At 45.8% G+C, this 27879-nt stretch overlaps 1 protein-coding gene across 10 annotated transcripts in view; it reads right to left on the bottom strand.

The window, feature by feature from the left end:
- BHMG1 (basic helix-loop-helix and HMG-box containing 1) overlaps positions 1–27879 on the bottom strand; it is a 484779-nt gene that overhangs the window by 418309 nt on the left and 38591 nt on the right. The window lies entirely within an intron of this gene.

Genomic DNA, 27879 nt, shown 5'->3' with positions numbered 1-27879 from the left:
TGTAAACGATGCCGGCTTCACAAGGCCAGATGCAGGAGTCGTCGATGCAGGTTTCGCACGGACCGGCGAAACATCAGTAGAAGTGGAAGCAGACGGCTCCTTAGCAGTCTCCATCTTAAACATCGACTCCCAGAGCAAGCAGCGCCGTTTAAACGAGCGCGCAGTAAGCGTGGAACAAGGCCGGCACGATTTCGGTATGTGTTCTGGACCAAGACACTGAAGACAGCGTCGATGCGGGTCCGTCAACGAAATCGCACGCTGGCACTTGCTGCACTTTTTAAAACCGGTGATTGGCCGGGACATAGGCCGGAAAATCGTCGCCGCAAGGTCGAAGGCGCTGGGCCTAAGCCACGAGGCCGGCCCGGCCGAACCGCCGGAAGAAATAATTTTAACTTTTTTTTTGAAAAGAAATACTAATGTTAAAGTAGAAATAAACAAATAAACAAATCACGCGGTACAAAGAAGGCAAATTTTACTGAAATTCAGTCAGCGCAGAATGAAGTGAAACTTCTCAGCTCCGCGGAAAGAAAAGAACTGAGGAGACACGCCCGGTACATCGGGCGGGAAGGCACTGGCGCATGCGCGGTGCGGGCATCTCGAAACTTCTGAGTTTCTTCAAGCAAGACATGCTTGCAAGATGTCCGTATCGGGGCTCTGTCGGATGACATCACCCACTAGTGAGAATACCTGCCTGCTTGTCCTGGGATAAATAATGTAATATGTCAAAGAACATGTCACATTATATGATGTTATAGGGCGCTCTCAGTGTGAACCCTCAGTGATAGGAGCTCAGCTCCGACACTTCACTTCTGGGTCAAGGCCATAAGCCTCCACCAGCACACCATCATCGAGCGCCCTGTGTGTGCAGAAATCAAACCAATCAACAATCAAAGTGAGTAAATGAAACTCAACACAAACAACCTGAGCGACCCCCACACAAACCCTGCCAGCCAAACCCCCTCAAAAAACTCACACAAAATCACTAAGTCAAAAACCATACCAAAAAGTGAAAATCATATCCAAAAGAGACAATACTTATCCAAAACTGTCACACAAACGGAAAAACCGCGCCAGGAGGAAAGGTTCAACCGCGCTGGTTTCGGGAGGAGCCCTTCTTCAGGAACCTGGCCTCCAACAGAATTCACTTTTTGGTATGGTTTTTGACTTTGTTTGTGATTTTGTGTGAGTTTTTTGAGGGGGTTTGGCTGGCAGGGTTTGTGTGGGGGTCGCTCAGGTTGTTTGTGTTGAGTTTCATTTACTCACTTTGATTGTTGATTGGTTTGATTTCTGCACACACAGGGCACTCGATGATGGTGTGCGGGTGGAGGCTTATGGCCTTGACCCAGAAGTGAAGTGTCGGAGCTGAGCTCCTATCACTGAGGGTTCACACTGAGAGCGCCCTATAACATCATATAATGTGACATGTTCTTTGACATATTACATTATATTTGGTTTGTAAGTTGTGAGCCAAGTTAGGCACTTTGAGCTTCCCCCTCACAGACCTTGATGTGACTTGTTTGCCTTCCTTGTTTTTTCTAGTTTAGGATTTGTTTGGCAAATCAGGAGTGTGTTGTTGTGGATTATTTTGTCTCACTCTATGGAGTTGCCCGAGTGGCAGCGCACTCTGTGCTTTTCTGCGGATCAGGTGACTTCATGCACGACCAAGACCTCCCTTTTTCAGGAGGATCTTGATGTGAATGTATATGTGCCGAATTTTGTTTCTAATAAAAACACGTGGTGTAGTTTACAGAGGGAATTGATTAGGTTAGACTTGCATAGCATGTCATTGGTGGAGTATATTAAAAATCATTATATTCCCCGGGGCTTGAGGGTGCACAAACCCCCTGGTATGTTCACCAATAGGGACTCTTTTCTACACAAATGGGCTGCAATTCTTAATAAGTGTTCCCTGGACCTGATGGTGTTACTGATTGACACCATTCAGGAGGTCTCTCATGAAATTACTGATCACAGCACGGAGATTCAGACTAAATTAACTTCTGACCCCAATTCAGCACCTTTGTTTGCCCAGTGTTTGCCTGATTTGCAGGCAGCACATGACCAGTATCGTAATAAAATCAAGCAGGGCAAGGTTAAGAAATTTCACAGGGACGCTGAGGATTATGCGTCGGGGTATGTATACTCCTGGATGCAGCCTCAGGGGTCTTCTGTGGTGATACCACAGGTTTCTACATATCCATCTGATGATGGTTCGTCCTCTAGCGATTCCAGTGGACGTAATTTGTATATGGGGTCAGGGCGTTTTTTAGGCCGAGGATCCAGGCGAGGCCCAAGGAGACGGTCTCGGGGCCGCAGGGGTTATCCAGACCGCAATACAGCCCAAATATACAACCTTCCAGTAACTCGTTCGCAAGCAGCGAGGGGTCCTTAGTGGTCAACATATCAGGGGTTGCCCTCTCCGATGCACAGATTCAAGTGCTGGAGAAGGGATTGTCTTTTGTTCCCACTACTGGGTTGGATCTTTTCACAGCACATAGGGATATGGCTCGGTTTGTGAGGGGTCTCCAGATCAAGCTGTTTTTCTCTTCTCAGGTGGGTACCCGGGATGATTCTTTATTCAGGGTCAAATCTCATTGGACCCCCCCGGGGCCCATGGATGCTCATATCAAAGTATTCCGTGATTTGATATTACGTGATATTGATCAGCTTGGACAGGTTCCTCCTGGTCGTCACTTTGTCAATATGACCAGGGTGCAACAGCTTGCTCTGGAGTCCCTTAGAGATACCCCTGACTTGGATATCAAACCCGCTGATAAGGGCAGAGCTGTGGTCGTTCAATCTTTGACCCAGTACAATGCTCAGGTGGATGCGCATATCTCCAACGCAGACTGGTATATTAAACTTGATGGGGATCCCTCCCCCGCTCTGCGTCAGGGGATTGCAGTTGTGGTGCAGGAGGCACTGCAGAATAACATTATCACCAAATCTGAGGCCAAATATTTATCCCAGGTCCCCAGCCGCAGCCCCCACTTTTACACTGTACCCAAAATTCATAAAACTCTCAACGACCCCCCGGGTAGACCCATTGTGTCGCTCCGGGGTACTATCCTTGAACCCTTGTCTAAAATGGTTGACCATTTTTTGAAACCCCAGGTTGCTCAAGCACGGTCTTTTGTATTGGACACCACCAACTTTCTCAATAGAATTGATATTATCCAGGTGCAGCAGTCCGATCTTCTGGTAACCATGGATTTGGAAGCTTTATATAGCAATATACCTCAGACTGAAGCCTTAAAGATTGTTGAACATCATCTATCTACGGGGCCTCACCATCGTATAACCAAAGCTTTCCTCATGCAATTGGCCACCTTGGTGTTACAAAAGAACTTTTTTGAAGTGCGTGGAGAGTTTTATCTCCAAACGCATGGGGTAGCCATGGGTACAGCCATGGCCCCCAGTATGGCTAATCTTTATGTCACAAATTTTGAGGAACGTCTGTTATATCCATCTGCATGGATGATCCATATCGCCATATGGCTCCGCTTTATTGATGATGTGTTCCTTATCTGGACTGACACCAAGGCCAGGTTTTATGAGTTTCTGACTTGGCTTAACACTCTTGATAGGCATTTAAAGTTTACTGCCACGGTCAATACAAGCAGTGTCACCTATCTGGATACCAGGGTTAGCAAAGAGCAGGGTAAACTGGTTACTACTGTGTTTCGCAAACCTACGGATCGGACTTCGTATTTACATTATACTAGCTGCCATCCTGTCCGGTTGTGCCAGTCGGTGCCCGTGGGGCAATTCCTCAGGATTCGTCGGATTTGCTCATCATTGAGAGAGTATAAGGCTCAGGCAAAGGCTTTGTCTCTGCGTTTTAAGGCTCGTGGCTATCCTGAATGGATTATTAGAAGAGCGTACCGTAGAGCCCGCTATGCTAACCCTGAATTGCTAAGGGCTCCTGTCATTCGCCCACCTCTAGAGCAACAGGTGTGTGTTATATCATTTTCCAATCAAGCCCACCAGATAGCTAATATTGTGAGGAAACATTGGCATGTTTTGGGACACCATACTATATTTAAGGAGACCCCGTGTATCGCTTTTGCTCGTTCTAAGAACTTGAAGGACCTTCTGGCTACCAGGAGTCGGGCCCACAGTGGGGGCAGACATCAACCATGTGGACATTGTGACATGTATCATTTATCTTTGTCAATTTCTACCTGGCAACATCCCCGGACCCAACGCACTTACCACCTCAGAGCGCAAACTTCGTGTGATTCTAAATGGGTAGTTTATGTCATTATCTGCCCGTGTGGTTTGTGCTATGTGGGACGGACCAGCAGAAGTGTCAGGGTCAGACTGCAAGAACATAGAAGCCGGATCCGTACTGGATCTCAGTCTGCCCCTCTGGTACCCCACTGTGCTGTCTTTGGCCACTGTTTTACTGACCTATCCTGGTTCGTGCTTGAGCAAGTCCCTTGGGACTTTAGGGGGGATCGACAGGCTCACCTGAATCTCAGGGAACAATATTGGATTTTTCAATTACAATCTGTTCAGCCGAATGGCCTTAACGAAAGTGTGGAATGGAATACCATTGTTTAACAGGGTTTGTGGCTCCCTCTGGATAGTGGATTTTGGATGCAGTGTGTGGTGTGCTTGCGTGTGTGTGGGTGGGGGGGGACTCTTTTTGATTGCGGTGTTCCTATTGGTGGGTGTTTCTTTTTCCCTCCCCCTTCTCTTTCTCTTTTCTGTGGTGCTGATTGTGTTGAGTGCTGGCACTGTATGATTGGTTGGTTCGTGCATGATGTCACCTGTGGATCTGTTTTAGCCGATGTGCTCTCCCTCCCGGGCACCCCGCCCTCCAGCCTTCCTCTCTGCTTGTGTTCTGTTGGAGGCCAGGTTCCTGAAGAAGGGCTACTCCCGAAACCAGCGCGGTTGAACCTTTCCTCCTGGCGCGGTTTTTCCGTTTGTGTGACAGTTTTGGATAAGTATTGTCTCTTTTGGATATGATTTTCACTTTTTGGTATAATTTTTGACTTTGTTTGTGATTTTGTGTGAGTTTTTTGAGGGGGTTTGGCTGGCAGGGTTTGTGTGGGGGTCGCTCAGGTTGTTTGTGTTGAGTTTCATTTACTCACTTTGATTTCTGCACACACAGGACGCTCGATGATGGTGTGCGGGTGGAGGCTTATGGCCTTGACCCAAAAGTGAAGTGTCGGAGCTGAGCTCCTATCACTGAGGGTTCACACTGAGAGCGCCCTATAACATCATATAATGTGACATGTTCTTTGACATATTACATTATATTTGGTTTGTAAGTTGTGAGCCAAGTTAGGCACTTTGAGCTTCCCCCTCACAGACCTTGATGTGACGAAGTTAATTGAGCAGCAGGAGAAGGCTCAGCAAAAGCAAAAGCCAGCCCATCCCCCACTCAGGTTAGGGCGTGGCTTTCTGAGAGCAGGACAAACTGAGCAGAGCAAGCTTAGAAGAGGAAGTCCTGACCCAGCAGAGGAAGGAGACACATGGCCAGGTGTTCCAGAGTTCAAACAGGGGAATGAGATTGAGATGAGAGATTTGGATGATTCCCCACTGGCAAGCCTGCCAGATTGCTCACAGCAAGAGGAAGCCATGGACATTGCCTTGGAACCTGAGGAAGTCTGCATGGAGGAAAGTTAAGGTTTTTTTTCCTTTTTGAACAGCATTGTGTTTGATGAATGTAGGACATAGTGCTGGCTGTGTGTGGGTGAGATTTGCTAAGCTCACCACGGATGCCTTCTACCCTGTTGGAAAAGACTGTGAACTGTTTTTTTTCCCCTTTGCTGGGGAGAGTTTAGCCGTTGATTGTTTCAGTGGGAGTTGTGGGGCTGAATCCACAGAAGATCCTAAGGGTTGGGATTGTGGGGCCATTTTCTGGCAATTTTGTTTAGTGGATTCAACAACTCCCCACCCCCGCCAGCTTGCTTGAGTTGGTAGGGGAAGCCTGTTTAAACCCAGACAGGCACAGTGTGCTTATCAGGACAAATTGACTTTTATAACCAGTGCAAACTTACCAACTATTGTTTTCCTCTTGGTGTGGAAGAAACTGGTGAGAGACTGATAAACACTTACCCTGAGGAAAGGGTTCGTCCAGCCTTATGCTGACTTAGTAGCCAAGCCAACTGAACTGTTTGTGTTTGTTTTTACTTTTGATTTTGAATTTTGAACATTGGCTACATTGATGGACACAACTTCATTGTTGAATAAAGCCTTATTATTTTTGGAGAACTATGCTGTTCTGACTTTGTTTTTCCTGACATTATTATAACCAGCAGGGCTTTCAACTTTATGAAGGCACGCCAGAGTTGTGTTTTTGCACACTGCCCGGTAGCTTTCCAGAATCCAGTACCGGGAGTGTGACAACTTACGTGAGGTTATAGCAGTGAGGCAGGCAACGTTCCAGAACGTAAGGTAACCATTGGAGGCAGTGCAGCTTGTGCGTGTGTATGTAATCTAGTGAAATTTGGCACTTCTCCTGGCAGTGACTGCTTGATGTAAGATGGTGGTTGTGTCCGATGCTGGAGGAGGTGAGAGCTGAAGGCGGTTGCGGACGTGACCACCAGACACTTAAGGCACAAGTTTTCCAGGCACAAGTTGGATATTGATTCTCCCCTCTACAAAAAAGCCTAGAGGATTACACCAAAGTCTTGTCTCTTGCAGTTGATACTTTAGATTAGAATTTAAATCACAATTTTGCATGAGGTAAAACTTTTTATAGTTTAAAAATCTTTCCTTAATTGCTTCTAATTTCAGCTATACAGAGCTGAAAGCAGTGCAACATGCAGAAAGCGAAAAACTATCTAAACTTCACTTTCTGAATGTTGCACTGCTTTCAGCTGTGTATAGCTGAAATTATCAGAAGCAATTAAGGAAAGATTTATAAACTATAATGAGTTTTACCTCATGTAAAGTTGTTATTTCTTTAATAATAACAACTTTATTTTTATATACTGCCATACCACAAACAGTTCTAAGCGGTTTACAAGGGATGAGACTGTATACAAACAGCGACATTACAAAGAACTTTCAAAATTACATTGGCATGTTAAGTTTAGTCAGGTTTATATGGAAGTGTTTTGGAAGTACATCAGGTTGAAGTGGGGTCAGAGAAATGTGTCAAAGAGATGTTTTTATTGACTTCCTAAATGTTTGGTACGAAAGTGCGTTAGAGATGAAGTTGGTTAAACATTTGTTCCATTTGCCTGCTTGGAATGATAGTGTTCTGTCGAGGTATCTCTTGTAGGTGCAGCCCTTTAGGGATGGAAAAGCGAACAAGTAGGTACTGTGTGTATTAGTTGTGCCTGGGAATTTGAATTGGTGAGACAGATAGGTTAGGGATGAACCTGTCATGGTTTTGAAGCAAAGACAAGCAAACTTAAAAATGACCCTTGCTTCCACAGGCAGCTAGTGTAGTTTTTTTGTAATATGGGCTTACATGGTCTAATTTCTTGAAGCCATAAATGAGACGGACAGCAGCATTTTGGACGACTCTCAGTCGTTTGATGGTTTTCTTGAGAGATCCCAAGTATATAATATTGCAGTAATCTAAGGTACTTAAGATCAGAGATTGAACCAGCAGTCGAAAGGATAAGAAATCGAAGTATCGATTAATGGTACGAAGTTTCCATAGAGTGAGAAAGCATTTATTGACTTGAGCATTAGTGTGATCTTCAAACGTCAGGGTGACGCCAAGGATTTTGGTTGTGGGATTAATTGGGTAGTCTGATCCATTTAGTTTCAAGGAGGTGTTCACGATCTTGTTATTGGATCTTGCCTAGAAAATCTTGTTTTTTTCGGGATTCAGTTTTAGTTTGGAGTGCATGGTCCAATGTGCTACCTTGGTAAGGACGGATGAGATGAATTGTTCTGTCTCTTGGGTCAATAAGGTTATGGGAATAATAATTGTTATATCATCCGCGTATATGTACGATTTCAGTTTTAAATCGGATAACATATTTCCCAGTGATGCCATGTAGATATTGAAAAGTGAGGGGGAGAGTAAGGGCTCTATGGCACTCCACAGGGTTTGGACCAAGCTTAAGAGTAGGTTCCTTTGCTGTAACCTGGTAAGTACGTTTTTTTAGGAAACCCGTGAACCAATTTAGTACCCGTCTGGAAATGCCGCTGGAATCAAGGCACCTAAGCAGGAGGTCATGATCAACAAGGTCTAAGGCACTGCTCAAGTCGAACTGCAGTACCATTACGCTTTTTCCCTGGGAAAACAAATGGAAAAGATGGTCAGTCATAGAGGCCAAAACTGTTTCAGTGCTGTAATATGTTTGTAAGCCAGATTGAGAATCATGTAGAATGTTGAACTTCTCTAAATGTTTTATGAGGTCGATGTTAACCAGACCTTCCATTAGTTTAAGAAAGAATGGTATGTTGGCAATGGGTCTGTAGTTGGCCGTCAAGGAAACAGACTTCTTTGGGTTTTTGATAATAGGAGTCACGAGGATATGACCAGGTTCCTCCAGGAATTTACTGGTACGCATGCATGAAGAAACCCAGTTAAAAAGTTCAGCCTTGAAGGAGATAGGAGCTGCTTTCAAAATAGTCAGTAAAATCCAATAGGAAATTGGATTTTACATATTTTGAGTAAAGCTTGAGGAAGTGGCTCCAGTCTGGGTTTTCAAAGTGATTCCAGATCATGTCAACAGCTGTATCTTCTTTGTCTAAGGCAGTAAGCGTGATAAGTAAATCTATGTTTGAACCTGCAAGAGACAATTTCAATTTGTGAATTTTTGTAGCAAAAAAGTCAGCTAAGATCACCGTAGGGGGTGGGGAGTCTGTATTGGAGCGCCTGTGGAATTCAATATCAAACAAAGAATTGACTATTTTGAAAAGTTCATGACTATTTAAAGTAGGAGATTTAATTTTTTTGGGAGTAATGTTTGCTACGCTTTTTCTTTGATCATTATTTTGTATTCTTTAGTTGCCAGGTAAATCTATGTTCATCTTTCCCTGATTTGCACCATTCTTTCCAATTTGTGTAATTCTCGCTTTAAGACTATTAAGTCGGTATTGTACCAGCTATCTGATAAACGTTGTCTTTTTTTACATTTTTTCAGAGGGGCTATGTAATTTAAGACATTAACTATTTTTTCTGCAGCCCTCCAAGCACCTACAAATCCAAAATGTGGCTCTGCAAAGGGTTTGAGTTTGAGACCGCTAGCTTATAGGGTATATGAAGCAACACATGAAACCAGGAGCAGGAGAAAGACCATCCATCCAACTGCAGAGATAGAGAATAATGAAGTACCAGTGAGCAGACCATTGTATATATGATAGAGCTCAGTTTTGTGCTCTATATTAGAGAGCATTTACAAGAGTCGGATGACAGCGGTTATGGGCGGATCCTTGACTAAGCCATAGTAAAACATGTCAGGTCCAGCCGCTTAGTCTACCAACACGCAATAAAGACTAACTACTACAAAGATAAGTAATAAGAATAAGAATTAAATAATATAGAAGAAATATGAAAATAAATTTTAAAAATTCTGATTGGGAATAGTTAAGAATACATTCATAGAATTCTCAACCTTGACCTATGAGGATTTAACACATAAGTCTACCCGCAAAAAGACTGGACGTATGGGGCGGAGGAATGGTGTTTCTGAGGTCTCTGGTTGAAAATAAGATGAAAGATAGTATAAAAAAGAAGAATTGAAGAGTTATAAAAACAGGACTGTACTTAGAGTGAAACAATTTGGCTCTATTAGAGAATGACATGGGGACAAATTTGTCCCTGCAGGAATTCAATTTCCCTATCTCGTCCCTGCAAGTGTTGTCCATATCCCTGTCCCATTCCTGTAAGCTCTGCCGTAACTGCACAAGTCTCAAACACTTATGATTGCAGGAATGGGGCAGGAACAGGAAAAGAAGTCGCCAGTACGGGAAAATGAGTCATGTCATGTCATTTTCTACTCTCTATCTCCACCTGCTAGTAGGTAGACATAACCCACTTGTTTGGATTCATCTCCTGCTGATGACAAGGAAAGAAATATATTCATCTTTCTTAATCACAAAAGCATAGTCATATCCCAGTTATAGTTCTCCACTAAATCCAACTTAGCCTCTTCTATCAAAGCCTCTAGATCTAGAACCTTGTTTCCCATACTTAGTGCATTAGTATATACTGCTTTCCAAACAATGCTCCTATTTTCATTTCTGTAGAGGTATTTAGTAATAAACTTACCTGAGGGCTTAAACTTACCTGGAGGCTTTGATCACCCAACCCAAACAATTCTAGTTTAAAGCTCTCTTCAGGAGAGAGTCACATGCTGCTATGCTTGGGAGAGGGTGCTGATCCACGCCTCTCCTGTTGCCTGACCGAGCAAATGCCTACAATCTGCATTAAAATCCTTTATATTGCTCCTACCTGCTCCCTCATGGTGTGCGGATGCACAGGAGCTCTTGTTGGACTGAGTACAGCACACTGATGGCTAGCAAATCGAGTCAAAAGGACAAGGATCGAGCAAAGGGGTCGGAGGACAAGATGGTGGCACCTCCCAGCCCTGCAAGCCCCTCCTTTGCCTCAAATTGGATTTCAGAGATAACTCTGGAAGTAACAGCTGCACTGGACACCATTTTGGACAAATGTCTGCAAATTGGAAACACGTTCAGGGTACAATAGAGTAGGTGAGCCAAAAGTTGGGGGCTTTCCAGCAACGTCTGAGCGATGTAGAGGACTGATCCCTGGACCTGCAGAATACAACTCAGGGCCACACGGATTGGCTGTGGTGTCTAGACCGCATAGAAGAGTTAGAGAACCGCAGCCCCAGGAATAACCTTCACTTTGTTGGCTTTCCCGAGTCCCTTCCGGAGGGGTAGTTGGGCCGCTTCCTTCAAAATTGGCTACAATCCAATTTTCATCTTCCGCGAACCCTGGGGCCGCTGTGGCTCAAATGTGCACATCGCCTTGGCAGTCGACTGGGAGGGGATGCCAGGCACCGCCTGATTTATCACGTGCATCTTGAATTTCGCCTACTAAACTGCTCTCTTACGTGTGGTGTGTGCCGGATCACCTTTGCAATATGAAGCCCGGCGAATCTTGTGCTTTCAGGACTATTCCAGCTGGGTGGCTCAGTAATGGAGACCATTTTCCCCGATTTGTAATGTGTTTACCAGGAAGATCTGCATTGCATTGGCCTACCAAGTGAAGCTGAGAATCGCTCATAATGGAGCCACCACGGTTTATGAGTCCGCAGCAGCAGCACAAGCCTTTTTGGCTTCCTTGCCTCTCTCGGGAGTGGAGGCGTTGCTTCCTGCCACAGAGGGCCTGGACTGATCTCCCGGACCAGTGCCAGTCACTGTCCTGTTATCATCTATAGAGACGGGCGGACTCGGGCACTTGAGGTCTTCTGGATATGTGAGGGGTTCTGGTGTTCCCTGAGCTGGTGTTCGCTGGTCGAGTTGTTGATGGGGGGTTAATTATTCAATTTTGTGCAAGGGGCCCAAGAATTTGAGTTGAAGTAGGGTGACTTGGGGCCCCCCACATTTTCCCCTATCTTTGTTACTCCTGGTTGGAGTTGGTTGCCCTGTTGGCCTTGTCTGTGGGGGGGACTATGGTTAATACTATTGTCGGGAGTGAGTTTGGCACTTGGGACAGGCTTCCTGCTGCGGACCTCTGGGCCCTATATCCCCCCTTTTAATATTTAATTCCTGGTATGAGTCTGGTGTGTGTGAAACATGAGGAGGGGAGCTTGAGGGATTGGGATGAATGTGCAGAGGGGAGACAGAGAGGGTTGTTCATTTGGAGTGCGAGTGTTGTGGGTTCTAGGTTTTGGATGCGTGCGGGGTTCAGCGTGCCTGTGTTTTGGGAGCGAGTAAGCCTCTACTTCTGATGAGGAGAGGAGGGGGTTTATGTCCGGGCTAAGATGGAATGCTCGGGTGGGCGGGCATCCACAGGTGACTAGCACCAATCTGGTAGTGGTGGTGCTATTTTAGGGCTTTGGGGAAAAGTTGGACAGGTTTTGGGGAAGACGGGGTGGGTAGGGGGGGAAAGGATACCTGAGGGGGATGGGGTGAGGATAATGGGGAGGGGTCAGGGGAGTGGCGCTGCAGGGTGGGATGGGTCTCTGGGTACTATTAATAGAGCTACAACATTTCTTGCGCAGAAGAGGGTGGGTTGCTATTATTGATAATAATAATAATAATAACTTTATTTTTGTATACCGCCATACCCCGAAGAGTTCTAGGCGGTTCACATTAGTTAAACAAAGATTACAAGTGGTTACATATCCAGTTGATCATAGAGTTACAAACAGCAAGGAGAGAGTAGTTACAAAAGGTTACATATCAAATTGAACGTAGAGTTGCGAACCGCAGGGAGAGAAGTAGGGGGAAGAGGAGGGGGATGGGGGGAGGGGAGAAGATCAGAAGGGGGGGGAGGAGGAAGGTAGAAAAGGGGCATTAAGGGTCTTGGTCTCGAAAAAGGTGAGTTTTGAGTAGTTGTCTAAAGTCGAGGTAGTTGTAGGCCTTGAGGACCATTTGAGCTAGCTAGGGGGTTTAGTTTGGCGGCTTGGAAGGCGTAGGTTTTGTCAAGGAATTTTTTTGAGTGGCATAGTTTTAGGGAGGGGTAGGCGAAGAGTTGAATTTTGCGGAAGTTCTTATAGTTGTGGTTGAGGGTGAAGTGGGGGGTGATGTAGCTTGGGGATAAACCAAATATTGTTTTGTAGCAGAAACAGGCGAATTTGAACATGATTCTGGATTCTAGAGGGAGCCAGTGGAGTTTGTGGTAGAAAGGGGTGATATGGTCCCATTTTTTCAAGTCAAATATGAGGCGGACAGCGGTGTTCTGGATCATCCTTAGTCTCCTGATGGTTTTCTTTGAGGAGCTCAAGTAGATGATGTTGCAGTAGTCCAGTATGCTAAAGATGGAGGATTGTACCAAGAGGCGGAATGAAGAGTCGTCGAAGTATTTTTTTATGGTGCGGAGTTTCCATAGTGTCGAGATACTTTTCCTGACTGTGATATCAGTGTGTTTCTCAAGGGATAGATGTTTGTCCAATGTTACACCCAGTACTTTTAAAGTTTGTTCGAGGGGGAATGTGGATCCTTTTACTTGAATTGTGGTGTCTTTGATTTTGTCTTTGGGGGTTGCTAGGAAGAATTTTGTTTTGTCTGGGTTTAGTTTTAATCTGTAGAATAGCATCCAGAGTTCTATCTGACTAAGTATGCTTGTGAGGGAGTTAAGGTGTTTTATATGTTGGGGCGAGCACGGTTCCTCTTATGTTTTGTTACAGTATGCAGAGGAGTTGACTGTGCAGAGTGGGATAATTGCACTGGTTTCTTCTTTCCTTGGTTGAGGGCTGGGATGGAGTGGGGTTGCGGCTGGGACAGCCACCTCCTCTGCTATCGCATTTACAGACTTTCTATACTGTCCTGCTCTCAGGGATTCCCAAATGGTTAAATTATACATTTGGAATGTAGGTGGTGTTTCCTCCCCCATTAAAAGAACAAAAATATTGCAGGCTCTCCAGAGACACAGGGTAGATATAGCTATGCTTCAGGAAACCTGGAGCAGAAGAACATGCAAAACTGAAAAAATGGTGGGTGGGAGATTATGTGGCCTCATCGGCACAGGGGAAAAAAAAGGGAAGTGATTATACTTTTTTTTGTAAGGGACTGGTCTCCCAGGTGGACAGGGTCTGGGCAGATTCAGAGGGGCGCATGGTTCTGTGTCAAGTCACTATTTTTCGCCAACCAGTTTACACACCTAATAAATTTGATAGCCAATTTTTGCGGCGTTTAATTGTGCCTCTCCTGTGTTTTGGCACGTCTAATTTGATCATTGGAGGGGACTTTAATTCCATATGGAATCCTCAGATAGACAGATCTCAGGGAATGGGAGTGCCGGGACAGAGCCCAGGGAACTTTCTTCCCAAGCTCTGCAGGGCTTTTGATCTCATTGATATATGGCATTTCCTTCATCCTACTGACCGAGAATATATCCATCTATCTAGAGCCCATTTCTCCTTATCTAGGATTGATTATCTCCTGGTGTCTGTTACAACGGTGTCCCGCATGCAGAGCGTGGAGATTGGCCCGAGTGAGATTTCAGACCATGCCCCTATGTGGGTGAACTGGGAGAACCCGGGAGCGGAAAGAGGTACGACACTCTGGAAATTTCCGTTGGATTTGTATACAGATCCTGCTTTTCGGGAGTACTTGGTGAGTAGGTGGAGGGAATATACACTGGAAAATGCGCCAAAGTGGGAGAACTCACTACTCTTTTGGGAAGCAGCTAAGGTCGTTTTGAGAGGCCATATAGCACAGTTACTTACCGTAACAGGTGTTATCCAGGGACAGCAGGCAGCTATTCTCACAAGTGGGTGACGTGATCGAACAGAGCCCCGATGCGGACACCTCACAAGCAGACTTGCTTGAAGAAACTCGAAGTTTCGAGTCGCCCGCACCGCGAGTGCCTTCCCACCCAGCGCAGGGCGCGTCTCCTCAGTTCAGATAGCTAGCAGAGAAGCCAATCGGGGAGGTGGGTGGGATGTGAGAATAGCTGCCTGCTGTCCCTGGATAACACCTGTTACAGTAAGTAACTGTGGTTTATCCCAGGACAAGCAGGCAGGTATTCTCACAAGTGGGTGACCTCCAAGCTAACCAAAGTGGGATGGTAGGAGAGTTGGCAACTTAGGAGAATAAATTTTGCAATACTGTTTGGCCAAACTGTCCATCCCGTCTGGAGAAAGTATCCAGACAATAATGAGAAGTGAAGGTATGAACCGAGGACCAAGTGGCAGCCTTACAAATTTCCTCAATAAATGTAGATCTGAGAAAAAGCCACAGAAGCTGCCATTCCTCAACTTTACTTTGAAGAGGAAATCTAGCCTGGGCATAGCAGAATGAGATACAAGCTGCCATCCAATTGGAGATGGTATGCTTAGAGATAGGACGTTCCAACTTGTTCGGATCAAAGGAGACAAAAAGTTGAGGAGCAGTTCTGTGCGGTTTGGTGCGTTCTAAATAGAAAGCCAAAGCACGTTTACATTCCAGAGTATGAAGAGCTGATTCTCCAGGATGAGAATGAGGCTTTGGAAAAAACACTGGAAGCACAAGGGATTGGTTGAGATGAAACTCCGAGACTACTTTAGGAAGGAATCTCGGATGAGTGCGAAGAACCACCTTGTCATGATGGAACACTGTAAAAGGTGGGTCTGCAACCAACGCTTGAAGCTCACTGACTCGTCGAGCAGAAATGAGGCCAATGAGAAACACCACTTTCCAAGTAAGATACTTCAGATGAGCCTTGTCCATTGGTTCAAATGGAGGTCTCATCAGTTGAGTAAGAACAATATTGAGGTCCCAAACCACTGGAGGCGGTTTGAGAGGAGGTTTGACATTGAAAAGTCCTTTCATGAATCTGGAAACCACAGGATGAGCAGAGAGAGGTTTCCCTTCAATAGGCTGATGGAAAGCAGCAATTGCACTAAGATGGACTCGGATCGAGGTAGACTTGAGACCAGACTGAGAAAGATGCAACAGATAGTCCAAAACTGAAGATAAGGAGAAAAATTGAGGCTCCTTATGATGAGAAAAATACCAAGCAGAAAATCTAGTTCATTTTTGGTGATAGCATTGTCTAGTAGTAGGCTTCCTTGAAACTTCCAAAACATCCCTCACAGATTGAGAAAACTGTAGAGGAGCTATGTTGAGAGGAACCAAGCTGTCAGGTGGAGAGACTGTAGGTTGGGATGAAGTAGAAATCCCTGATGCTGCGTAAGCAGAGAGGGAAAAACTGGTAGAAGGTATGGCTCCCTGCTGCTGAGTTGAAGTAGAAGGGAGTACCAGGGTTGTCTGGGACCACCGAGGAGCAACCAGAATCATGGTGGCATGGTCGGACTTCAGCTTGACCAGCGTGTTTTGAATGAGAGGAAACGCATATAGAAAGAGATTCGTCCAGTCCAGATGAAAAGCATCTGCCTCAAGGCGATGAGGAGTGTAGATCCTGGAGCAGACCTGAGGCAGCTTGAAGTTGTGGGGGACTGCAAAGAGATCTATCTGAGGCGTTCCCCACTGAGAGAAGATGGGATGAAGGGGCGTGGAATGGAGAGTCCATTCGTGAGGCTGTAGAAGACGACTCAAGTTGTCTGCTAAGGCATTGTCCACCCCCTGAATGTAGACAGCTTTGAGGAAGGTGTTGTAGCAAATTGCCCAATCCCAAACTTTCAGAGCTTCCTGACAGAGGGAGGCAGATCCCGTCCCTCCCTGTTTGTTGACATAATACATTGCGACTTGAATGTCCATGCGAATGAGGACTACATGGTCGTGAAGCAGATGCTGAAAAGCATTGAGAGCATTGAAAATCGCCCTGAGTTCCAGGAGATTGATGTGACACTGACGATCCGTACTGGTCCAATAGCCTTGAGTACGGAGACCATCTAGATGAGCCCCCCCAAGCGTAAGTTGAAGAATCGGTCGTGAGAACCTTCTGATGGGGGGGGGGCGTGTGAAAAAGTAAGCCTCTGGATAGATTGGAAGAGAGCATCCACCAACGAAGAGACTGTGTCAGAGCAGGAGTGATCTGGATGTGTCGAGTCAGAGGGTCGGAAACCTGCATCCATTGAGATGCCAGGGTCCACTGAGGAATTCTGAGGTGAAGTCTGGCAAAAGGAGTCACATGTACTGTGGAAGCCAAAGGCAAAAGCTTATTACCTGATAATATGACACACGACCTACTGTTGCTGGAACAATGGTCAACTACTTGGCAGCTAGGCTTCAATGCAAAAAAATGCAAGATAATGCACCTGGGTAAGAGAAACCCGCGTAGAACTTTATGTATTAAATGGTGAGACCTTGGTTAGGACCACGGCGGAACGCGACCTAGGGGTGATCATTAGTGAGGACATGAAGGTTGCCAATCAAGTGGAGAAGGCTTCCTCCAGGGCAAGACAAATGATGGGGTGTATCCGCAGAGGTTTCGTCAGCAGGAGACCTGAAGTTATGATGCCGTTGTACAGAGCCATGGTGAGGCCTCACTTGGAGTACTGTGTTCAGTTTTGGAGACCACACTACTGAAAGGACGTGCTGAGGATCGAGTTGGTTCAGCGAACGGCCACCAGGATGGTCTTGGGCTCAAGGATCTCACGTATGAAGAAAGATTTAAAAGATTGCGGCTGTACTCACTTGAGGAAAGAAGAGAACGGGGAGATATGATTGAAACATATAAGTACATCACGGGACGCATTGAGTCAGAAGATGATATCTTCTGGCTCATGGGACCCTCGACCACCAGAGGGCATCCGCTGAAAATCAGGGGAGGGAAGTTTCATGGCGACTCCAGGAAGTACTTCTTCATCGAAAGAGTAGTGGATCATTGGAACAGACTCCCACTCCAGGTGATAAAGGCCAGCAGCGTGACGGATTTTAAGAGAAAATGGGATACTCACGTGGGATCTTTAAGGGAGTAAATTCAGGGGAGGGGATACTTGGAATGGGCAGACTTGGTGGGCTATAGCCCTTTTCTGCTGCTTTTTTCTATGTTTCTATGTTTCTAACCATCATGTGTCTCGCCGAGATGGTCGGGCAAGAGGAGACCGAATGACAAAGATGGAAAAGAGCCTCCAGACGTTGATGAGGAAGGAACGCTCTGAGTTGGACAGTATCCAGAACAGCTCCGATGAATGGAAGAGTCTGAGAAGGCTGGAGATAGGATTTTGGAAAGTTGATTTCGAATCCCAGACTCTGCAGGAACCAGATAGCTCGCTGGGTCGCTAGGACGACTCCTTGAGACGTGGAATCCTTGATGAGCCAGTCGTCCAGGTAGGGAAACACCTGAAGACCATGGTTCCTGAGCGCAGCGGCCACCACTACCAGGCATTTGGTGAAGACTCTGGGTGACAAGGCCAGGCCGAAAGGGAACATTCTGTATTGATAATGCAGATTTCCCACCCGAAATCTGAGGTATTGACGGGAGGCTGGATGGATGGGAATGTGCGTGTAGGCCTCCTTGAGATCTAGAGAGCATAACCAGTCGTTCTGCTCGAGGAGGGGATACAGAGATGCTAGGGTCAACATGCAAAATTTTTCTCTGACCAGAAATTTGTTGAGCACCCTGAGATCCAAAATAGGACGCAGATCGCCCGTCTTCTTCGGAACAAGGAAGTACCGGGAGTAAAATCCCTTGTTCTGCTGAGCCAAAGGAACTGGCTCGATAGCTCGGAGCTGAAGCAAAGTTTGAGCTTCCTGAAGAAAAAGGGCGGTCTGGGCAGAGTTGGAAGGATATTCCGGAGGAACTTGATGGAACTGAAGAGAGATGGAAAGGACCCAGAGGTCAGTGGTAACAGTCGTCCATCGGTGGTAAAAATGATGGAGACGACCTCCGATAGGGGGGAAAATGGGAAATGGCAGAACGACTGAGGTTATGCTTTCTACTAGACAGTCAAAAAGGCTGAGGAGCCTTAGGTACAGCAGGTGTCTGAGGCTTCTGCTGTTTCTGAGGATGTGGCCTCTTGACAGGCTGACGAATGGAAGGAGCCTGTTTAGGTGGAAAACGCCGTTGGTAAATTTGAGGAGGGCGTGCAGGTCGAAGAGGAACCGGCTTCGGTTTCGAGCGGAGAATGGATGCAAAAGACTTCTCGTGGTCCGAAAGCTTCTTAGTGGCTGCCTCTATAGACTCATCAAAGAGGTCATTGCCAGCGCAAGGAACATTAGCCAGCCGGTCCTGCAGGTTAGGATCCATGTCGATGGTCCGGAGCCACGCCAGACGCCGCATGGCCACCGAGCAAGCAGTAGCTCGAGCAGACAGCTCAAAAGCATCAAAGGAGGACTGAAGAAGCTGCAGCCGGAGTTGGGACAAGGATGCAAGGACTTCTTGATATTCACAATGCGCACGAGAATCCAGATAAGGCATGAACTTAGGAAGGATGGAGAGAAAGAACTAAAAGTAGGTGATGAAATGAAAATTATAGTTGAGGACTCTGGAGGTCATCATAGAGTTTTGGTAGATGCGATGACCAAATCTGTCCATCGTTTTGCCTTCCCTTCCCGGAGGAACAGTGGCATACACCTGAGAAGGGTGAAAACGTTTCAAAGAAGATTCAACCAGAAGGGATTGGTGAGACAATTGAGTGTTGTCATACCCCTTATGATGTACAGTCCTGTATCTGGAATCCAATTTGCCTGGAACAGCTGGAATGGAATAAGGAGTTTCCAGACAGCGGACAAAGGTTTGATCCAGAAGCTTGTGAAGAGGAAGCTTGGAGGTTGAGGGAGATGCATGGTCTCGAGATACTCCTTGGAAAACTTAGATCCAGTGTCAAGTTGAATATCTAAGTCAACTGCCATCTGAAGCAGAAAAGATGAAAAAGACAGCTGATCTGCCAAAGCCCGGCCTCGAGAGGGACTCGAGGATATCAAGGCAGCTTGCTCCAATGACGAAGGAGATCTGGATGGAGAAAAAGAACTCACCGGGTTTTCGAGATCCGGAAGCGGAAGGGTCAAAGCAGTCGGTGGGGAATACTGAAGAAAAGGCTGCTTCCGATGAGGTGAGGATGAATGCCTGGATGAATGCTTCGAAGAATGCCTCGATCTATGATGCGAGCTGTGCCTTGAAGCAGGCCTCGACAATCGAGGAGAGCGTGTCCCAGTCGAAGCCCCCAGAGAATGGATAGGGCTGGAGGCTGTGGAACGAAGCAGAGGAGGCTGAGTGGAAGAACCTCGAGGCACTCGCAAAGACTCTGCTCCTTGCATCGAGTGTAAGAGTTCCAATGGAGGCATGGGCAAAGACTCTGCTCCTTGCGATGCATGCCGAGATGCCAGACCAGACACTCGCAGAGACTCTGCTCCCTGTAGAGTGTGTATGCGACTGAGGCATAGGAGGCGGCTCGACCTCACGGGAGGCCTCCGAATGCCCAGGCTGGATTTGTGAGAGAAGCTTCGGCCCCATGGTAGTAATAAATTGCTGAATAAATTGCTTCTCTAATAGGGTTTGGAACGAAGCCAGCAAGGATGGATCCATGTCTCCAACAGGACCACCTGCACGGGTTTCGTGGTCCCTCGAGGCAGTGTGAGAGTGCTTGGACTTAGAAGCCTTGGGCATTTTAAGCACCACCGGGGGAATGCGCTGCTGTGCTATCTGACCTGAAGAGACAGAGGAAGGCACTGCAGCAGGGGTCGAAGACATAGCCGGTACAAACGAGGCAGGTTTGATGAGGCTCGGAGCAGAAGCTGTGGAAATCTGGAGAGCATCGGAAGATGTCGAAGGGGAAGCACCCCTCGAGGACGAAAGCTCCATCGAAGACTCCATGCTGAAATGCAGCTCCCACAGGATACAATGACGCTTGAAAGCACGAGACTTAAGTGTTGAGCAAGGCCGGCACGAGACACCGAAGACAGCGTCGATGAGGGTCCATCAGGGAAATCGCGCGCTGGCACTTGGAACACTTTTTAAAACCGGTTGCAGGCCGGGACATAGGCCAAAAAAGAGCCGCCGCAAGATCGAAGCTGCGGAGCTGCAGCCGCGTGGCCTGCCCGGTCAAACGAATGGAAGAAATTTTTTTTTTTTTTTTGAAAAAGAATAAAACAATGAAGAAAACGAGCGATTCTGAGTAAAAATAACACAAAACCACGGACAAAAGAAGGCACAAGCGAAAACACTTCACGCAGAGAGTCGAAGACGGACTTTCGGCTCCACGGAAAAGTAAGAACTAAGGAGACGTGCCCTGCGCTCGGCGGGAAGGCACTCACGCATGCGCGGTGCGGGCGACTCGAAACTTCGAGTTTCTTCAAGCAAGTCTGCTTGTGAGGCATCCGCATCGGGGCTCCGTTGGATCACGTCACCCACTTGTGAGAATACCTGCCTGCTTGTCCTGGGATAAAATTAGTTATACCTGTCAAACGGAAAGCTAGGGATAGAGCGATCCTCCGACTAGAGAATCAGCTGCGGCGTGAATGGATGCATTTTGGGCACACTCATTTACCCAGGAGACCCTGTTAGCCACTCAAGTGGAACTTAACACCTTACTTCAACGGGCAAAGAAATCCATGCTTTACTATAAATATCACCTTCACAGACATGGAAACATTGAAGGGCGGCTTCTGGCACAGTTGGTGAGGGTGGCAGAGGGTTACTCTTCCATCTTGAGGGTACAGGGAGCGAATGGACAAGTAGTCACAGATGATCGCCAAATTTGTCAGATTTTCCAGGATTACTATTCTTCATTTTATGGTATTCCTCTGGCTTCGGGGTTGGAGAGTTCTATGTATCTTGATAACATTCCCCTGCCGCAGGTATCGGCTGCTGATCTCGACAAACTTAATGCTTCCATCAGGGTAAAGGAGGTGGAATAGACTTGTCTCTCAGGGTGCTTTATGTAAGTCCCCTGGCGTAGGCAGATTTTGGGCAGAATTCTACAACCTACTTCAGTGACATTGCTCCTTATCTGGTTCGGATGTACACCTCATGTATTGACATGGGGACTTTGCCATTAGGCTTTAATGTGGCCCAGATGGTATTGCTGCTTAAGCCTGGCAGGGACCCAACACTTCCAAGCTCCTATCAACCCATCTCCCTTTTGAATTTTGAAATGAAACTTTTAGCAAAGGTGTTGGCCAACTGACTAGCTCGAGTTATCCCTTCGCTTATTCATAAATCTCAGGTTGGCTTTGTACAGGGGCGATCCATTGTTAAGAATATGCAGGAGATCCTTATGTCTCTTGAGAAAATGATTGGGGAGCAGAGGCCTTCTCTGTTGATTAGTTTTGATGCAGAGAAGGCCTTTGATAATAGTGTGCTGGGACCTTTTGTTCTCAACCCTTCAGTCCTATGGGTTCGGCAGTAGATTTGTCCAGGCTCTTCGTGTGTTATATACGGATCCCAGGGCATGTCTTAGGGTGAATGGTAGGAGATCTGCTCAATTGCCCATTTGCTGTGGCACCCAGCAGGGTTGTCCTCTCTCACCCCTTCTGTTTGTTCTGACTCTGCACCCCCTGATCAGGTAGATCAACCACGCTTCAAATGTCAAAGAGGTGATTATGGGTGATCAGGAACTCAAAATAGTAGCCTTTGCCAATGATTTACTGGTCCATGTTCATATCCAGGAACCCCGCCCCCCCCTCCCATGAGAATCTCTACCCACGTTATTAATGCTTATCCAGGAATATAGAGATTTTGCAAGACTAAAATTTAACCTAGATAAATCTGAGGACTTGGCACCAGTGGGGAATTTATGCCACAACTTGGGCCTGCCTTCCTTTACGCTTTGCTGGGCCAATGGCTCCTTTCGGTATTTGGGCATTTGGCTCCCCCAGAATATTGCAGATCTGTACACTCTTAATGTTCAACATTTATTGGCAGATACTAAGCGCCGACTCAAGCAGTGGAAGCAGTTGTCTTTATCTTTATTGGGGAAGATAAATCTTTACAAAATGATAGTATTTCTTAAATGGTTATTTGTATTTCAGGTTCTCCTGCTGCAGATACATGCCAGGGATCTTACTCGTCTCCATCGGATGCTTCACAGATTCTGCTGGGCTGGTAAAAAATCTAAATTCGTTTTCCGTTTCTGCTGGGTACTTGGACTTCAAGCGGGTTCGGGCTTCCAGATTTTCGGCTCTATAATGTTGCTTGTCTTCTTAGACATGTAGCTAATTGGTTTAATAGACGTTAGACCATTCTTCTAACTTTTGCAAATCCTTTTTCATGTTTTCGACTCCCTCCAGGGTGTCCACTCTATTACAAATCTTGGTATCATCTGCAAAAAGGCTAACCTTACCTTCTAACCCTTCAGCAATGTCACTCACAAACATATTGAACAGAATCGGTCTCAGTACCGATCCTTGAGGCACTCCACTACTCATCTGACCCTCCTCTAAGCCAATTCCATTTATTACTACCCTAAAGGAATCCTAATAAGAGTCGCCATTTGGAGTCTAGTCTGCCTGGGATTTCCATCAACAGTGTCAGCAAAACAAGTGATTATAAACTATGCTATCAGATAATTATCTTATTGAGGAGAGCTGCTGATCCTAATTGCATCCAGCAATAAGAACTGTGCTAAGGAGAACTGTGTTTGCCCCTGTTACCCCAGTAATGGGATTTGGAGTGAAGTACAAGAGAGACTTTGTATACTGTATATCTTTCTAGTTTGAAAGCCTGTTCGTTATATGTTCAATGCCTTTCCACTGTTTTGACTATAAATGACTAAAGATTTTAGTAAATTCCGGTTCAAAGCAACATCGTTGAAGTCAACTGAGTTATTGTATGGAGAGTTTTTTTTAAAAGTCTGAACTGCTTTTTTGGCCTCCTAGATGTTTATCTAGTCCCAGCCTTTGTAACAAAATCAATAAAATTTGGTTGTTAGTCCATTTACTATGCCACAGGGCAAGCTGTAGACAACCATCTAAGCAGACCTCCAATACTAGAATTACACAAGCATGAAGCTCGATAATAAGAAAGGTGGTTAGTCTTGAGGAACAGGAAATTTGTTTGCAGCATCTTTGTTGTCCCATTTGGACAAATACCAGGCCGATAACTGAGCCCCAGTTGAAGCTCCCATCAAGATCTTATTCTGGAAAGGGTAGTCAAAAGAGGAGGAAAGGGAGAAAAAGGAAACAGAGGTGAGAGGAGAGGAAAAGGGACTGAGATGATAAAGCGAGACATAGATGGATCAAGTAATCATGTAACATCTCGCTATGCTACTTCATCTCCCCTGCCAAAACAGCACTGTATTTTAGAAGAGAAGAAATTTACTGTACTGTGAAACTAGGGTTGACCCATGTCAACCCAAGAGGCTCCTGATCGTATACCATTGCACATGGGACTTTCTTAGCAAAATCAATTAGTAAATCAAAACCACAAATTTATTCATGCAATGGGATAGAATGAGCCTGTCCGGTTCACCCGATGTAAGATGGCAACACCCTAGTTAAAAAAAAGCCTACATCTCTTAAAAGAAAACAAGGTTTGCTTTCTGTTTAAAATATTATTGGAGCAGTATAAAAAGCATTTTACACTGTAAATACAGACATTCAATGAAGTCCAATGAACTATCCAGTAGTATCCAAGGCACCAACTGGTTAGTGGTAGTTGTGCTATCAGCTCTGTCAAACACTTACTTGTTTTGGTATCTATACAAATATGCCATTCATAGCAACCACTTTGAGTTTGCTATCTCAAAGAAGACATATAAACTCTCACTGTTTCAATAAAGGTTTAGAAGGCAATAAATATATTTTATATGACGACAAAAAGGAAAATCATAATTCATTGCATTAAGAAGTTAATCTGCTCATTCATGCTGTTAAAGGGATATGGTCCACGTGGGACAAAAAAATACTTGTGAGCATACAAATACTTGTGAGATACATATAAAGTGGGAAATCACACTAAGGTTATATATTCCTCTGCAAATAAACAGTCTTTGATAGAGGCTCATAAATGAATTTGCAGAGCAATGATCACAGATGCACATGTTAAACGAACACCACTGAGTAAAATTGTCAGTAAAAAAAAAAAAAAAAAAAATTTCATGAGCTGGTAATCTTAGTTTTCCTTACAGACACATTTACTATTGCCATTTTAGGACAATTTGCAAACATTTGGGGGAAAATTCCATAAGAGGTGCCTAGGTTATTCGCAGCTAGGCGCCTACATTCAGGAAGCATAGAGATACCTTAACTTAAATCCAGAAAGTGCCGCTGAATTTCCCCTCAGACCACCCAACTAAAATGTGGGCAGGTCAGGAGTGGTACTGTGGATGGCACTAGGGAGGAGCCCCATGTTATGTGGGTGCCAGCATATTCAGAGCCGGCACCCACATATCAAAGCAGACACATTTATGACTGGAAGGAACAATTTTATATGCAGACCGGACTGGTCCAGATCTGGTGACTCTCTTTAATTCCTTTTTGTGTGTTTTGGTTTCAGGGCTTGGCATGTTCTTATCTGACAAGTGTTGACAACATGTTTATACCTGGTTCTCTATTGGGGGGGAAGCGGGGGGGGCTCGGGGTTCTTTGTTGTTTCTGGTCTTTGGGGAGGGTTTGAGGCTGAGTAGATGGTGGGTTTTTGGGGGGGTGCGGAAGTCGGGAGAGGGAAGGGGAGAGTGTGTCGGGCGGGGTGTGCATGGGGGAGTTTGAATGGCGGAGACAGGGGGCAGAACTGCAAGTGTTGAAGTGCAAGTGCAAGTGCAACAGCTGCGCCCGCGCCACCAGAGTAGTTTAAAAAATGAGGATCGACTTAGATTACGCGACCTCCGCCATCAGATTGACACTATTCTTATGGAAAGAGACATTTATTTCCGTCGCTATAATCTTCACAGATGGGAAGATAAGGCGGGTAAGTTGGCCCGTCTAGTCCGTCCTAGTCGAAAGCACCAGGTAATCACGTCTATCACGGACACACATGGTCAGATTCATATGACAGAAACACACATCCATCAACAATTTGTGAATTATTATAGAGATTTGAATGCTTGTAAGCCCTATGCTGCGAAGGATGGGGCCACATTTTTTCAGGATGTCTTGCTCCCTCAACTCACTCAGGATCAGCTTCAGGTCTTGAATGCCCCCATTACTCGCCTGGAGGTGGAGAACAGTATAAAGGGGCTTAAACTTACCAAATTTCCTGACCCTGATGGCTACAGGCCTGAATATTACAAGATCTTTTCCGATATTATTTCACCCTCCCTGTGTGCGGCTTATAATACCTTGCACTCCCAGAAGGGCCTAGATCGCTATAATATGGCCCATGTTGTTTTATTGCCTAAATCAGGCAAGGACCCACTTCAGGTGGGCTCTTAGACCCATATCGCTCCTCAACCAAGACGCAAAGTTGCTGGCAGCAATTCTCGCAAAACGCTTGAATGGCTTCTTGCGCCTCCTCATTCACGAGGATCAGGTAGGCTTCGTGCCATGCAGATATGCTTCTATGAACTTAATTAGAGCATTATGGCTATCTATTTGAGGAGGGGGGGTGACAATAAGGCCGCTATTGTGGGCCTGGATATGGAAAAGGCATGTGATAGCCTATCCTGGTCTTACCTTTTCTGGGTCATGTAGCGTTATGGACTGGGGAGTACTTTTTTGGAGTGGGTGTGCAGCCTCTATTTTTCTCCTCAGGCTCGGCTTCTTGTTAATGGTCATCTTACTACCCCATTTCCGTTGGAGCGGGGCACGTGCCAGGGCTGTCCATGTCTCCGCTTCTTTTTCTTCTTGCTATTGAACCGTTGGCGGTTAAGATACAGTCGGACCCTACTATCATGGGTATTCAGGTGGGATCCAGGGAAAGTCGCCTCAGTTTATTCGCTGATGACATCCTCTTATACTTGGACCAGGCCCATTTGCATCTACCGGTGGCTCTCACTATTGTGCAGGATTTCGGGAACATATCAGGCCTTCAAATCAATTGTGCTAAATCTGAATTGCTTCCTTTGGCCTCCAATAGGCATGAGCGCTGGCATGATGACTTACCTATTCCCCCTGTCCGGAAACCAATGCGCTATCTGGGAGTCTACCTGAATATCCACCCTAAGATCATGCATCAATACAATGTTCTTAATCATATTGAGGCCATACGTACCCAAGTGACAAATGGAAGGACTTGCCACTTTCTCTTTGGGGCCGAGTCGCTTTATTCAAGATGGTTTTACTACCTAAACTTTTATATCTGCTACAAATTATTCCCCTGTGGATTACAAATAAGGATGAACGAGCTTTTAGATCCATTCTTTTATCCTTTATCTCGCGTAATAAAGCAGCCACGGGAACTGCCAAGCAGAGTCTGCCTCGGGGAGAAATCCCACTACCGCTGTGGCGCTGCTGCCAGAATATAAAAACAAGCGCGCACCTACAACACGAGGGAAAGCACTAATTCCGTCAATGGAGCTCTATCCATACACCCCACCCGAAGCCCTTTACTGAATAAACTTCATACAAATGTAAATTTACTTGTCAGTCACTAAACCATTTCCACAACTCTACAAAATATAGCGTTTGATAAAAAAACATATTCCTTCTGTAGACTCATACTGAACTCGCAGCTCCACCACAACCAGAAACCAGAAAAGAAGTTCAAATAAAATATACTCTCAACTTTGTTGATAATGCCGGGAAGGAAAAATTATGTTCTTACTTGTTAATTTTCTTTCCCTTAGACGCAGCAGATGAATCCAGAGACCAATGGGATAGCCCACATCTACCAGCAGGCGGAGATAGAGAAACTGATTAACAGGTGGTCCTATTGACTGGCACTCCTCCTGTTTATCCAGTATAGCTCCTTGCCCAAGCATCCGTAACCATCAATAGGCATAGCATGTAAAAAACTTCTTTCCCATAACAAATCTCAAAATGCAATAATACAGAAAACAACCTGCCATAATAACAAACTGTGAAAGTTGCAAAAGAAAAAACCGAGAGACAATATCCAGAAAGGGTGGGGCTTTGGATTCATCTGCTGCGTCTAAGGGAAAGAAAATTAACAGGTAAGAACATAATTTTTCCTTCCCTAGCAACAGCAGCAGATGAATCCAGAGACCAATGGGATGTAGCAAAACAATCCTCAATCTGGGTGGGAAGCAAACGCCGCCTCCGCAACAACTGAAGCACAAAACGCCCCTACCGCATGCGCCCCCACATCCAAGCAGAAATGCGGAGAGAAAGCACTCTCGGAAGACCAATTAGCCGCGAGACAAATCTCCTCCAAGGAAAAAAACCTCTGGGCTGAGCCCAAGAAGTAGCTATCACTCCGGCGGAATGGTCATGAATTTCTTTCGCCAACCGCTTCCCTGCCAGCAAGCAAGCATAAAGAATGTCCTCCTGGACCCATCAAGCGATGGAAGCTTCGGACGTCGCCATACGTTTGAGGCGTCCCTTGAAGAATACAAAAAGGAGATATAAACAACTAAAAGTCGTTAGAAACCGAGCTCACGGAGA

This window comes from Geotrypetes seraphini, chromosome 8, assembly GCF_902459505.1.
Source record: "Geotrypetes seraphini chromosome 8, aGeoSer1.1, whole genome shotgun sequence".
Lineage (NCBI taxonomy): Eukaryota > Metazoa > Chordata > Amphibia > Gymnophiona > Dermophiidae > Geotrypetes > Geotrypetes seraphini.
This window is presented reverse-complemented; position numbering and strand designations above follow the sequence as displayed.